We start from the raw sequence: 13,278 nt of genomic DNA, 5'->3' as shown, positions 1-13,278 counted from the left end.
CCCAAGATTGCAGTGCTATTTATAAGGAAAAAAACGTAAAACCCCTCCCCTCAGAAGGAAAAAAAATCTGAAACCCACCTCGAGAAAATTCTGCGTACGCCTATGGATACCACTAAATTTTGCAAAAAAAAAATGCATTTCGTTGCTTCAAATGCAATTTGCTAATTGCTGCTAAAATCACTGAAGGTGTGGAAATAAAGGACTGCAACAATCGCAGTAAACAAAAATGTACATATTTGACGGAAAAAATATTCAAATGATCTGACGTGACCACATATTTTATTTTAAAAAACAAAATTCGGTTTACTGGGATCTTAATTAATAATCCGTAAAAATACGAGACATCACCAAATTGTCATCAAAAGAATTGTCAGAAGTAGCATCCAATCGCATTTAAAATTCCAAAAAAATTCGAGACGAATGAGTGATTTGATTCCCGGAGGAGGCAAATCACTTTTCTTTCCAAATATCAGTTTCAGCATAACATCCAGAAAATTCAATTTCTCAGTATATTTCAGGCCGAAAAAATACCATCTTTTCATATATAGGTGAAATCAATTTTTACCTTGACTTATCCCCTTCGTGATCAAATAAATAGTTTTTTTTCAACATAATACACAGATAACCCCAATCCCCCAATATTTTTCCAACTATTATCTAACGAAAAATGATTTTCCATAATAACCTAACAGCCGACTTTTCATCAAAGCCTATGTCCATAGCCAGACATCGAACCAATTCATGAATTATCCAGACATCGAAAACACTGATCATACCATGCGTACGAAACTAATCTTCACACTACACATAACATGGATACCAAAACCAATTATTTTTCATCCAGTTTTTATAGAGAAACATCCCACAGTTTCTCCCATCAGATAGTCATACCACGGCCATGTAAAAAAAAAAAAAAAAAAATTCATCGAATTAAACGATATCGACAAATACAAATCCATCATGTCGCCTGTAATGTCGGCATTAATTTCGCCACCACCCCCGAAGTACACACACACACGGCGTATCTCGATAACGTTCGCCGGTGCATGAAGTGGACGCGTACGTGATAAGAATACGATCTTAACTACATAATAAATCCACACTGGCTGTATATTAACTCACAAGTTATAATGAGAAGAGACGGAAAAAAAAAACGCATGATGTGTTGTGCACCGTGGAAATCCACCCAAGCCGAAACAAGCCCCGAGACCGAATCCTCATCCCACGCACATCCAGAGAGCAATGGCTACAGTGATAGTGATTCATCACACAGTTTTATTTTTTCTTACTCATTTACTGTTTTTATATCTCTTCATGGCGCAACAGCTGGACTTATGGACTTCCTGGCTGACCCGCCATCAAAAAACACGGGAGGAAATTACCGCCCGTAACTCCGACAATAAATTACATTTGGCGTGACTCGGGGCGTGGAACTTCTTGAGAGAGTATTATACCGTATATATATAAAAGAAAGATTACATTAAAGCCTCTGCAGATTGAGTTATTTACAGCTGCCGCTGGCAAGGCGAGTTAAAATGCCTTTTAGCGCAGCAAGAGATACAAAGTTCATGTTATTAATCTCAGGAGAGAGATAGGTCTATATGGTGAAAGAGACAATTTCAGGACGATTCCGCCATTTATTTTCCAGCTCGATTAATTGCAGTCCTCCCGGTGGGTTCGAGACGTTCGAGCTCGTCCTTTGGATCGTATCATCAACACGAAGTATGGGGCTCTGATGCGTAAATACAGCCGCGGTAGTCAAAACTATTCGGAGATGCATGATTATTACATGCTCTATCGAGTGTTGGTTCCGCTGATGTAAACTTTCAGTATTTCCGTCTGCGTCCGTGAAAACAAAAAACTGCAGACACTACATCGTGGGGATAACATAAACGCTATTTAAAATATTATGTACATGCAATAAAATGTGATGAGCTCAGATTTGATATAATAATCTGGGAAGGATTTTGGTCATGGCCAAACACGTTTTAGTTACTAGGAATTGTGAACAAATATCGTGCAATTACAGATCACAAATGATTGAAAGTAAAAAGAATAAAGTTTATATAAAGAGTTTTTTGGGCCGTGAGCATCGTTCATATAAGACTAACATGAGAAGAAGAGCACCCATGTGTCAACTTAGGCATGTGCCTAAACTCTCAGGCTGCACTAGTAAAAACTGTGATTCTTTTATATATATATATGTTATTTCAACTTCGAATTACAAAGAACATTTGGGGAGAAAAAAGTAGAATCAACCCCTGAAAGCACGTTTCTTTCTTTTTCGGGCTGATAATTTTCTCAAGTTAAAATAACGCGAAACCACAAAGAGGACGCGCAGAGCCTCAAAAGCAATACATAAAATAAATGCTTGAAATAGGGGGCCATTCAAGTATTACGTCAGCATCGATGGGGGGGGGGGGGTTCCGATTTGCTGACTTTTGATGACAATAGGGGGGAGGGGGGTTTCGATAATGCTTACGTCACCACCAACTTAAAATTTCTATACGATCGTTCTGTCCTCTAACTTCCATTTAGAAATTTGTTGCCTTGTCTCTCCTGATGCCAACAAAAAAAAAATTCCATGTTTTCAAGTGCAATTTTCGCTGAGATATTCGAATTCAAAAATCGGAGAAGAGTTGGGAAAAGACAGCACAAATGAGGGAAAGGATCGTTGTCCGTTAGTTTTTGCTGTTCTTTCATAACTTTTCTCCGATTTTTTTAATTCAAAAATATCTCAGCGAATATTACACTTAGAAACATTGATTTTTTTTTTCTGTTGGCCTCAGGAGATACAGGGCAACAACTTTCTAATTTGAAGTTAAAGGGACAAGGGGACCGTATAGAAATTTAGCTTTTTTTTTCGTTTTGTTACACAATGAACTTTTGAGCATTTTTCCACATGCCCTTTGATTTGGTTATTAACTGTAAGTTAGAGTTCCGTCGAATCGTTTTAGATATTTTACTGGCAGGGCCGTCTTAACAGCACCATGGGCCCACGGGCAAAGTGATGTTCTGAGACACCTTTATAGCATACGATTGTCATTTATTAATGAAAAATATAGTGGAAAAATCCGTCGATAGGTAACGCTGGAGCACTCATAAAAATGTTTAATATGTTGCACTAAAACTGCTCAAAGTCTCCCTTCATTTTGTGAACAATATACTCTATATTATATATTATTAATGTATTATCTAATTATATTATATTATCTCTAATATTATCTCTTATTAATATTATCTAATCACAAAATCATATTTGCCAGAGCTGAACGTAGTGAGTCTGCCGAAATATCCAGAACATGCCATCGAATATTGTTCTGTGCGATTACAGATTTAAATTTTGTCTCAGAGCACTAGAACGAACTCCAGAGCTCTCTAAAGTGGGGGATCTTATTTCTCGCTAATCCTTTACATCGCAACTTCGAGAAAATGCTCCAATTCCGACAGACATGATGTGAATCCTTCAAATGCTAAGTCGAATGGGGGCTTGAATTTGAGGTGGAGATCATGACCTCGGAGTACGAAATAGTTCACAAGTATCGAGCGCACTCTCCAGGGCCGCAACTATATGCTTGGTCACCCTGGGCAAGCGCTCATTTTGACGCCCCCTTGTAATATTGAAGGAGAGGTTTCATAATGAAATTTGCGACCCCTAGGGTTCAGCGCCAGGAGCACGAGACGCGCCTGCTCCCCCCTAGTTGCGGCCCTGACGATCTCTTGGGTACTCAAAGAATCGATATTCCGATTCTTTCAGTATACATTGTGAACCCATCACCAAAACCCACGCGAAAACTGCTACACTCCCAGGGCTGTCTGAAGAGCATCATGGGAACCCCCCCCCCCCCCAGAGCAAGTGATTTTTCTGAGCCGCTACCAGGCACATTTGCATGATTACTCTCGAAAATTTGAACCAGATCTACTTTTTGTGAGGGAGCCCCCTCTTCTCTTGAGAACCCCAGGGTAGGCCCATGCATTTAGACGGCACTGATCACTCCCCATTAAAGTCATCACAACCAAATAGAATAACCAAAAAAGACAAAAATGGCTGGCTTTTCAACGTCGATTGAAATACGTACTAACTTCCGTTTAACCAAAAATAAAGAAAAAAAAACTTATTTTCCCACTAAGTGACTGTAATGTCCGTGGCAGTCCATAAATCACGGCAGTTGATATCCAGTATCACATAAATGTCACGGGTGGCAAATTAAATCCAAACATTAACAGCTTTAAGTAGAAATTCCCCCCCCCCGTCTCTTTCACGGGGGGAATTGATTTGTTACGAGGGATATTCCGAACAGTCCTTAAAATAACTCTCGGTAGCAAATCTCCATTTTGAATGACAACTCAAGTTTTTTTTGTTTTTTCGACCAACCTCCATAAAGAGCGTGGTAAGGTCAAGAACAGTATGTGTATAACAGTATGTATTTTTTTTCTCAGTAAACAATGAAGGGCGAAATAATAATGATAAATATGGCATAAGGGAGAGCGAGAGGATATAAATATAATATACAAAAAAAAAGACACACACACACACACACAACGGACGTTTCGCCACTTGAAGGCCATCAAGGATGGCAGCAATGAAAATAAACTGTAAGATTGGGGAGATATTTACGGACAAAATGACTGTCGGGAAAGACCAATAAGAAAAGAATCTCTTTTTGTTTTTTTCGTTTTCTTTTCCTATGGATACTGAAAATTTAGGAGATAACTAGGAGTCAAGAGAGGTTTCGCCTCCCTGTTTTTTTTCCCAATCTTAGTGGGACCCCTAATAAGAGCCAATTTCTCTTATTACGTAATGATACTCGAAACAATTTTCGTATAAGATTCCATCCAAATTCGAAATGTGGCACTTAACATCGGGGATATCAAATTGGGGTTTCCGCAGAACACTTCAAGTTGGATAGATTTGCGGTATATTTTTTTTAAGTCGACAGTGTTTTCCAGCCAGTATGGCACTGCGGTGCCAGGGTACCACGTAAGAGACGAGACAGGGTTTCCAACAAAATCTGCTTGATCTTCTCCCTGACTTTAACCGTGGCCTCCCACAAGGGTAGGGCTGACAGGGCCAGGGATGATTTTCTCATCATTTTTTGTTTTTTTCACTATAAATTCCTCATAAAAGGGCCCGTGAAAGTTTGATCTCGGGGCCAGCAAAAGATCCCAGCCTAGGGACCCTGCTCCATCATGTGGGGGGGGGGGGGCCATGGCTTCCCCTGACCAAAACTCAGGATGAAAGGAATACAATTCAAAATCTTAACTTTCTGAATTTTGGATTTTTGTTTTTCGAATTTCAGTGTCGTCCCCCCCCCCCTTCACAGAAGTTCTTCCTGACTATAATCAGATAATTGCATATTTCTCTGACTTTGACTAAATGTTTTACATTTCCCCCCGACTTTCCGGGTCGGGAATCCTGCAGAAGAGCTGCGAATGGGTGGAAAAGTTGAGGGTCTTTACTCCCGCATAGGTGTCGGAAATTGGGAAGAGAACCTCGAGAAACATCAGTGTCCACCAATAAACTTTATGAGGAAAGTTTAGTCCTCCTCCAATAATTAATGAATATACAACCCAATAAATACCCACACAAACCCCCGCCAAGTTATTCAGTCCAGATATACGAGACACGTGGCAAGGCTTCCAAGGCCTGGGCGCTGTAGCGCACTTTGGGAAACTGCTCTAAATCACAAACTTTTTTTTCACCCATGGCGCCTCCCCTGAATCATATTTTCTGCTCTTCCCCGCCGTCCAGGGCTACTTTCTTTAAAAAAGCGAGACCCTTTCTAGCAATTGAATTGGTTTTTCGAATAAATTTTAGGGGAAATAATTTTTTTTCAAATAAGATAAACCTACAAACCTTGGACTAGTAGTTAGTAGTGTCCAGTGAGCTTCTTTATTTTTGGGGAGCAAGAGGTGTGCTATGCAGGGCCTCCTCAAATCCATTGGCCTCAGGCAAAGTTATGTTCGGGGAGAGGGGCTACCTCTCTCTAGCTGGATGTTACATCTTACACATGCACAATTACTCTCGAAAAAATCATAGTACATTTGATCATTTTTGTCGCACCACGGTCATTTTCTGCACACGAGGGCTAATTAGACACACAGGGACCTACAATTTATTGCCGATTCCGAACGGCAGGCTTGTTTTTTATACTCGTCGAGAGGCTTGGTGCGCTAACCCCTCGATGGGGGACTCCCTGCGGTAGCAATTTTTCTGTGGTCATGTCGCCGTTTCTGTTGTACCCCTGTGTCAGGAAAGTTTTCTGACAAGGACGAACCGGGTATCGAACTCGCGACACCTATAAACATTCTTTGGTACTTTAGGCGAGTATCTTATCGACCTGGGCTAACGCGCCCGAAAAAATCATAGTACATCTCATCTCTTATGTCAGCTTAGTAACATGAGGTCCCGGACTACGACTGGATGGACTTGCACATTGAGACGATTGAAGTTCTGCTATATTCTGAACAATGCAGGGAAGAACCCGCTTATAACGTTTTTTTTTTTTTCAAAAAAGCCGTCATAAAACAACATTGTAAGCGAGAAAACGCTTCAAACGAGAAATATGAGAAATATCGATGAGTATTAGCACTAGTTGGGACCACAAAAATGAGCCGTATTAAGAGGGACAACGTTTTAAGTGGGAACATTATAAGCGAGATCCACTATATTTCCTATATGGAATTTTACCTAAAAGGTTTATATTCCTTCTCATTTGTATTTTTTCCTCACAGATTTCTGTGGCTCCTGGACCATCTTTAACGTCTTTCATTTTTAACAATGGGGGCTTTGCGGTAACTTTAAGACAGTGGTTCCTACTTAGGGGCCACGGCCCAGTTGTAGAATTTAAAAAGTATATATAATGCTAAGTTGAGAATAAAATAAATTTCTTTAATTCAATTAAACTAACGAGCAATTAACAGCAAAGTTAACAGCTGCAACGTTAGTTAGACTGCAGTAGTATTACTGTTATAATTTGGCAAAAACTGTACTAGTGGGCGACAGCTCTCGATAGAAGTATGAAACGTTGTTTTAGTTCTTTTACAGCATGGAAGATGGCAATGAAATCGCATCACATTTACCAGTACGTACTGAATTAGGAGTTACCAGATTCGAAAACTGAAAAAAGGAGGATGCCTGCGTTCGCTCTTATATAGTGACGTCAATTTTTCCAATTTTCACAACAAGTGGCGCCACTACTCGGACCGATAAACCCGGCCGCAATTTCCCCGACTAAAACAGAAAAAATTCTGGGAATGATTCCGGGAGGCTATTGGTCGATGGGAAAAAACATTTTTCCCCGCCCTCCCCAGAAATATTAGGAAATGGCTGTTTTTATAAGGAGGACCGCAACTGGGGGTGGGTCTAGTGCCCCGGACTCCAGACTAGAGGTAGCGCAAATTTCACCCTTTAACCTCTCCTTCAGCATTACAAAGGGATGTCAAAATGCGTGCTTGCCCCGCATGACCAAACATCTAGTTGCGGCCTTGCCACAGGAACATTCATTTTACAAAAATAAACAATGAAATTTATAGAATCCTACATATATCCCAAATCATGATAGACTCCTACATATCCCAAACCAAGGCGCCAGGTCGTCATGACGACTAGGAAATCGGTATTGGCACCTAAAATTTTCTACATGTGATAGATAAATTATAGTCTCAATACATGCCCCCCCCCCCCCATATCCTGGAGCAGGACATCTAGGGTGGGATCTTCGGTGGGCCCCCAGGCCAGACTTTTGACGTTCCCCTCTATGGGGAATTTATAGCGTGAAAAAACAAGGAATGACGAGAATATTGTCCCGGGCCCAGGGGTAGAGCCCTGTCAGCCCTACCCTTGTGGAGGGTAGTCCTAGGATAGCTCAAAATTTTTGTAATGAAATCAGCTTTCATTGCAAAACACCTTTTAACACGAGGAGTCATGAAATTTTTTTTAATTTCATTGAAAAAAAAATTATAGTTCGGACGGCTTGACCGAGCTTTGACCCAAATTATAATTGAAATTTGATAGCCTTTTTTATCTATTATTATAGTTTAATACAGGTTCATCTGCGTATGTGTGTGTGCCATGGCCCCCCACAAGGGGTGGGCTGGCAAGGCTCCTGCCCTGGGGCCTGGGACGATTTTCATTATTTTTTTGTTTTTTTCACGCTACAAATCCATCATAAAGGGGCCCGTGAAAGACTGGTCGGGGGCCCACAAAAGATCCCAGCCTAGGGGCCCTACTCCAAGTTGTGGGGGCCATGGTGTGTGCACATGTAAACTGATACTTATCTCACACATGCACGAGGTTAAGTATCAGATTTGTAACTTTAAATTTTAAAAGAGTATTTAGCAAAAAAAAACTGGTATTAAAGGTAACCAGAATTTTATGGTCAGCGCAGGGTTCCCAGTAAAATCTGCTTGACCATTTTTTTTCCCTGACCAAAACTCTAAAAATTTCCCTGACTTTCCTCGATCAAAACTCCGGAAGAAAGAAATACAATTCAAAATTGAACCTTCCAAATTTCTAATTTTTGCTTTTACAGTTTTTCTCTCTCCTTCGCAGAATTTATCCCTGACTTTTATCAAATATTTGCATATTTTCCCTGACTTTTATAAAATATTTGCATATTTTCCCTGTCTTTTGCTAACTATTTCACATTTTACCTGACTTTTGCCAACTACAGTCGAATCCCGTTTTAACGAATACCGTTATAGCGAAAATCTCGTTTTAACGAACACTTTTCTAATCCTTCAAATAAGTTTACATAGGAACAATGCAAACAACCTGAAATTCCTTTATAACGAAATTTCGTTATAACGAAGTCATTTCTCCGGTCTTTTGGAATTCGTTAGAACGGGATTCGACTGTATTTCACGTTTTCCCTGACTTTTGCCAAATATTTCACATTTTCCCTGCCTATTTCTCATTGCCTTGATTTTCTCTGACTTTCCGGGTTGCTGGGAACAGTGCCGTCTTAACGCATGGGGCCCACCCGGGCACGGCCCGGGGGCCTCAAGAGAAGAGGGGCCTCAGAAAAACGAGAAGTAGTTGAATGTTTCGAGAAGTCATCAGCTAGGGCCTCAAAAAAACCACTTGTCCCGGGGCCCATGATGCTCTTAAGACGGCCCTGGCTGGGAACCCTGACTGGAAGCCCCCGAGTAAAAAAAGAGCAAAAAGAGCCCGAACTGTTGAAGATAGTAATATAAGTCTACATTTACGATATTTCATTTATGGCACCCAATCAGAATCAATGCAATTCGCTCAAATACCCACAAAGCCATTACTTAATACCCGGGGGTTCTTAATATTTTGTCTTCCACGAGTCTTTTGTGGACAATAAAATGAAAGCCACGGGGACTCCTTCACAAAACATCATCAAATAACAATACAAAACAACGAGCACAAATCGTTTAGTTCATTATCAATTTCTATAAAGTCGTAAGTAACTAATAAGTATTCATTATATCTGTTATACATCATATATGAAACATTTCTATTCTAACAAAATAAGGAATTTACCTGAGTCCATTAATCAGAACCGAAAGAAATTGATCATGTATAAACTATTTCTCTCTCTCTCTCTCTCTTCCAGGAAAAACACGTAAATCCCAAATTTTCACAATAAATCCGAAATATTTCGAGAGAACTGTTGTAAATCAACTCGGATCACCCACAAACACGGGAAAATTGTATCCAATAACGTAACGATGTCGTTGCATCCCTTTCGAAAGATTCGTAACAAATGAAAGCCTAAAAAAGAAGCTCCTTCTTCCCTTATCCTTACAAATACATATAGGATATGAGAGAGAAAAGAAAACATTTCTACCAGCAAAAAAAAAAAATAATAATAAAACCAGTCATTCAAGGTAATCTCTCAAGAAAAAGAGAATCAAAACATAACCTGTTGCTGGTTCCGCACGTTTTGGTGCACGCTAGTGAAAGAAAAAGAAGCCGGTAACGCGAGAAAGATACAATTTTACATGGAGGGAAATTGGTAATTTTTTCTCAACATTAATACGAATAATTTTGAGGAATTTGGTAATCTTACCTTCATGTGTGGAGTTTTTTTGTATTGAACGGAACTTCTTCTCTCCGTGGGATCCACGCGAACTTATTTTGAAGTGACGTTACTTCTCCGCTAACTGTTGCGTCTGTGAGCGTGTGCGGAGCGATGCGCACTGGAGACAGGCTTGTTGTCACTTTCCACAACAGCGAGAGGTTTTCTTCCTTTTTTTTTCCGTTCGCACTCCAGTTAGGGAGGGTGTTTGGATCTTTTCATACGCGTGTTACGTTATCGGGGGGGTCTGTCCAGACTTCTTTTTCTCTTGTTTTGTAGGGTAATATTTTTGTGAAAATTTCCCTTATTTTTTTGGTGGAAAAGGGAAGGGGGGGGGTCATTAATTTTGTGGGGAAATAACTAATTTTTGGGGAAAGCAACAAAAAATAATCTAGTTGATTGATCATATAAAAGAAACGAAATGCCAAATTTATGAATTGATCAATTTGTATTGTGTGAAGGGTCCGTTTGGATCCGAATTTTGTGAAGGGTCCTTTTTCAGACCAAGAACGTTGTAAAGGATCTATTTTCCAGATTCGGAATTTTGTGAAGGGTCCTTTTTCAGACTCAGAACTTTGTGAAGGGTCTGTTTGGCAGATCCGGAATTTTGTGAAGGGTCTGTTTGGCAGATCCGGAATTTTGTGAAGGGTCCTTTTTCAGGCCCAGAACGTTGTAAAGGGCCTATTTTCCAGATCCAGAATTTTGTAAAGGGTCCTTTTTCAGACCCGGAACTTTGTGAAGGATCTATTTTCCAGATTCGGAATTTTGTGAAGGGTCCTTTTTTAGACCCAGAACTTTGTGAAGAGTCTGTTTTGCAGATCCAGAATTTTGTAAAGGGTCCTTTTTCAGACCCGGAACTTTGTGAAGGATCTATTTTCCAGATTCGGAATTTTGTGAAGGGTCCTTTTTCAGACTCAGAACTTTGGGAAGGGTCTGTTTTGCAGATCAGGAATTTTGTGAAGGGTCCTTTTTCAGGCCCAGAACGTTGTAAAGGGTCTATTTTCCAGATCCAGAATTTTGTAAAGGGTCCTTTTTCAGACCCGGAACTTTGTGAAGAATCTATTTTCCAGATTCGGAATTTTGTGAAGGGTCCTTTTTCAGACTCAGAACTTTGTGAAGAGTCTGTTTTTCAGATCCGGAATTTTGTAAAGGGTCAGGAAAACGGACCCAAATTTCGGCTGGACAGACCCCCCCTGGTTATCGTTGTGTAAAAAAAAAGCAGCGTTTTTCAACCTTTTTTTATCCCGTGGCACATTTGAGAACTCGCAGTTGGACTTCTACGGCAGGGGCGTTTTTACAGTTGGTCGGGGGGGGGGGGAATCAGCGGGCTATAACGCTCAGAGGGGGTAGCAAATTTGATTAATTAGTACCCAAAAAAATTAGTAGAATGGGAGAAGGGCGGTAAAAGTTTTATAACCCTCAATAAATCCGCCTCTGCCCAGACGGTTAGGGACTAGGTCAATGAGTGACCAAAAAAAAAGTGACCTAGAAAGTTTGCAAGCACCTGAGTTCCTATAACTCACAGAGTGGCAAAAGAGTGACTTAGAACATGAGCAAGCATATGAGAATGACCCTCAGAGCGAGGGGTCATATATACAATCATATTGAGCGAGGGACCAGAGAAGGGTGTCAAAATTCGTATAGCCCACGGGCGGCGAAACCATAAATGCGCCTCTGTTCCAAGGCACGCTTGAATTTTGATTTAAAAAATTACAATTTGAATTTTCACAATTATTAACAATAATTGTTAATCATGAATCAATGATTATCATTAGTTAGCAGAAACGCTGCGCAGTGTAAAGAATTAAAATCTGGAATTTTTCAAAAGTCCTTCTCAAAACCTCGGTTTTTCGCCAAGAACGAGTTTTGTTCCATTTTTCTCGCGAGTGCGAGTAATTTCAGTCTGAAAAAGCCTTGATCCCTATCTAGACTGGGGTCTCTGGTGGATCCCCCAGGCCCATCTACAATAAAACTTATGTTGCAAAAAAAAATAATATCAGAGCCTAAATAATAATGTCGGGCCTGGAACCCCGAGGAAGCCTCCCTTAACCAGAGTCTATGGGTCTTGGCGATTGTATAATGAAGTAAGCCGGTGAGATAAGGACGAAAAGGTATAAGTAAGAACCCCCCCCCCCCCCACACACACACACACTCAAAAAGCGGTTTGCTATTAAATTCGGACCCGCTTATAACGAAATCAGAAAAATCTGCGAATCTATTCGTCATATCCGTACCGGCCTGAGAAATGATGCGTTTAAGTAAGAGAAATTTTACATACACGATATACCCATTTTCCAGTGATATGAGAAGGTACTCTTAGAATGAATCGATTGAAATATGTTTTAATGAAGATTAAAAATTTAATTAAAATCTCAGGTAATTAAGAAAAATGTATGTCAATCCTTATTTCGTTCTTTTCTTCCTTGATATGATTGTGGACGGTAAACGTTTCGATTTGAATCATTTTGGCCGAATACTGTAAGCATGCAAAATGTGATGTTTTCCTTTCAGTAACAGCACGCAGGGGTTTAGCCAGAAATTTTGTTCGGGGGGGGGGGGGGGGGAAGGGGACCACTTTCATTTCGGGGGTGTGGGGGGGGGGGAACCAAAGTGATAGAACAATAGATTTGGCCGTCTTTTTCCCTTTTTTCGGTCATTTTCTCACATTTCGGGGGGGGGGGGGGGACCTAACCCCGCTACGCCTTTGACAGCACGGACACCGGAAAGTTTTCATCTCGTTTCTTCGAACCATTTAAAGAGAGGATAACGAGCTATGAGTATAATTCGAAATTCGTTTGATACTTCACTTTTTTTTCTCCAGTTTTGGCTTTCAGTTAACTACATAGCTACAATTTTTGAAGCAATGAGTAGCGTTTTGCACTTGGGCATTCTCAAAATTAATCGGCACACCATGACAAATGTGTGGTTCGTTTCGTTTGGGGGGTTAGATTTTTTTGGAATAAATAACCTCAATCCATTTATAACAGAGAAAAGTAGGAAAAAAAGGAGCAAAAAATAGGGTTTCGCAGTACCCAAAACAGCCCTACTAGAATGCCGTACTAGTTAGGGCTCTACTAGAAAGAAAGGAGATAGTTCCAGAAAGGTAAATTTTTACAGATAAGAAGGTATAGATAAGATTACATTTACAAGAAATTTGTGACAATTGCATGTTTGAAAATCGAAAATTCCTGTCAAAAATTCGTTATAGGCGTACATTTCTGAAATCGGT

General features: G+C 40.2%; 1 protein-coding gene across 2 annotated transcripts in view; it reads right to left on the bottom strand.

Annotated features, from left to right (window-relative positions):
- The window catches only part of LOC149088661 (major facilitator superfamily domain-containing protein 6-like), a 46,725-nt gene extending 36,549 nt beyond the window's left edge, over positions 1–10,176 (bottom strand). Inside the window, exon 1 of one of the 2 annotated variants that reach the window (XM_089248609.1) lies at positions 10,041–10,176. The gene's annotated coding sequence lies outside the window, so the exon portion shown is untranslated. Of the gene's footprint in view, positions 1–9,511; positions 9,794–10,040 lie in introns of those variants that run through there. The other variant, XM_089248616.1, reaches the window with a different exon arrangement.
- Between the last annotated feature and the right edge of the window lie 3,102 nt (positions 10,177–13,278).

The sequence above is a fragment of the Pholcus phalangioides genome, unplaced genomic scaffold, assembly GCF_987345545.1.
Source record: "Pholcus phalangioides strain wild (caught in Gottingen) unplaced genomic scaffold, Ppha-v1.0 ptg000003l_1, whole genome shotgun sequence".
In the NCBI taxonomy this organism is placed as follows: Eukaryota; Metazoa; Arthropoda; class Arachnida; order Araneae; family Pholcidae; genus Pholcus; species Pholcus phalangioides.
Note: the sequence above shows the minus strand (reverse complement) of the source record. Positions and strands in the feature narration are given on the sequence as shown.